This window comes from Salvelinus sp. IW2-2015, unplaced genomic scaffold (genome assembly GCF_002910315.2).
Source record: "Salvelinus sp. IW2-2015 unplaced genomic scaffold, ASM291031v2 Un_scaffold3156, whole genome shotgun sequence".
Taxonomy (NCBI): domain Eukaryota; kingdom Metazoa; phylum Chordata; class Actinopteri; order Salmoniformes; family Salmonidae; genus Salvelinus; species Salvelinus sp. IW2-2015.
Genome location: NW_019944444.1, coordinates 70,427 through 72,510, shown reverse-complemented (window position 1 = coordinate 72,510; position 2,084 = coordinate 70,427). Strand labels below are relative to the sequence as shown.

General features: G+C 51.5%; 1 pseudogene; it reads right to left on the bottom strand.

Moving 5' to 3' along the window:
- LOC139025719 (dual specificity testis-specific protein kinase 1-like) overlaps nt 1-1,828 on the bottom strand; it is a 3,511-nt pseudogene extending 1,683 nt beyond the window's left edge.
- Nucleotides 1,829-2,084: the final 256 nt, after the last annotated feature.

Sequence of the window (2,084 nt, the reverse complement as noted above, 5' to 3'; positions counted from 1 at the left end):
GCAAACCAAGGTGACTGCTTTGTTGCGGAGCGACTCTGCGCCTTGCGTGCCTGAGCTGCACATACCAGAGGCACAGTCTTAGGGAAGGGCTCCCCCCTGTGGCTGACTGACCAACAACAACAACACCAGTGACATTACTGAGACTGACTGATACTTCATGTGACTATTACTATTTGTTATACTGTTAGGACCTCGGAAGCTGCTGCTGCTATGATGATTACTACTACCTGAAGTGGATGAACAGCTTGTCTTTGTGTGAATAATGAATAATTATTTTTTTTATGTGTGTGTGTGTGTGTGGTTGAGGAGATGGTGAGGACCCTGGTTGTTGTATTGGGAGTAACAAGGTGAAGCAGAATGGGGAAGTGGCAGCTGAAGCTTCACCAACGCTGCCCCTGTTGAGGTTCCGGTAGGGTCGCCGGGGCGGAATGCGGCGAGAGGTCGGCGCCCCCGTCAGGCACACGGATGGAAAGCTCAGAACAATCAGACAACAGCCTGAACAGAGAATGTCCTCATACTGCTCAGGGGCGGGGCCAGCAGGGGGGCTAGGGATTGCGACGCGGTAACCGCTAGCCCTCCAGCCAATAGGACGGCCGATGGCCACCGTCGCTGATTATCGTTATTGTTGTCCAGACGGGGTAGAGGAGGGAGGGGGGGTTGGAGACTTGGTGGCCCCAACCGTTAGGCTGCCGAAACAGGGTGGAAGAGGATGAGGCYGGGTGTAGGAGAAGTCTCCCTGGTGTAGCGACASCGCCCTMTAGTGTGTCAGGAGACCTTCTGCAGTCCATAGGCTCCCCCAGAGAAAAACCTTCCTCTTCCAGAGGATCCAGAGACACCATGTCCAGGTCCAGAGGCAGCCGTGAATCATCTGACACGTCCTCCACTAACCCTCCCTTCTCCTTCCATACTCCACCATCCCTCCCTTCTCCTTCCATCCTCCACCATCCCTCCCTTCTCCCTCCTTTCACCCTACACCTTCTCTACCCCCTCTTCTTCCTCTTTTTCCAAGCTCTGCAGGTCGGGGTCCCGGAGGACGGCGAGGGGGTCACCCCAGCTTGGGGGTGCAGGGGAGGGACTGGCAGCGTCGGGAGGGTGAAGTTCAGGGAGATGACAGACTTGCTCGGGGTGTCGTAGAGCTTGATGCGGCCCCCGTTCATGTYATGCCGCAGGGAGAAGGGGTTAACCCGGGCTGGGGTGCCAAGTGGGGGCGTTGTTGGGGGAAGCATGTCCGAATGGCTCTGTGACAACAGCTGGTCGCCGGGACGACAAGGGGAGCTCCTCCTTAGGTAGGGGCTGATGTGGATGGTGGCGGGTTTTGAGGAGAGATAGTCACCCAGAGGGATGGTCATCTTCCTCTCCATCCCTTCCAGCAAGACCACTATCTTAGAGAATGAGGGACATCTTTATATTCATCTGAGAGAGAGAAACAGAATGAGGGGACCAGGAAGAGTGTAAACAGTGGAATGTATGGTTGGTTTTAGGTTGTCAGTCTATGCATTTACAGTAAGTATGTACAGTCATGGATGCATGTAATTATTATGTCAGTCTCTTCTTGTATCTTACATTTACATTTACATTTACATTTAAGTCATTTAGCAGACGCTCTTATCCAGAGCGACTTACAAATTGGTGCATTCACCTTATGATATCCAGTGGAACAACCACTTTACAATAGCAGCAGAGGACTGCAAGGTTGAGGATTGTTGTTGGACAGTCACCGACCAGGTTCTCAAAAGCAGCCAACGTCTAGCCCAAAGTCCTGCACACACAGAAGACAATCATCTTGTGCAGTGGTGGTGTCGTAGAGCTTGATGCGGCCCCCGTTCATGTCATGCCGCAGGGAAAAGAGATGAGATGGCCGCCATATTTCCGATTTTTAAGTGTTTTACAGCGAAAACAACAATATAGCGTTATATTAGCTTACTGCAATAGCTAACACACACAGCATTGATTCCAGGTAATCAGGTAGCGATAAGCACAGGTTCGACAGATATATGAAATAGCATCCCAAATTGGTCCTACCTTTGTTGATCTTCCATCAAATGTTGTACAAGGGTCCTTTGTCCAAACGCTTTGTTTGATCA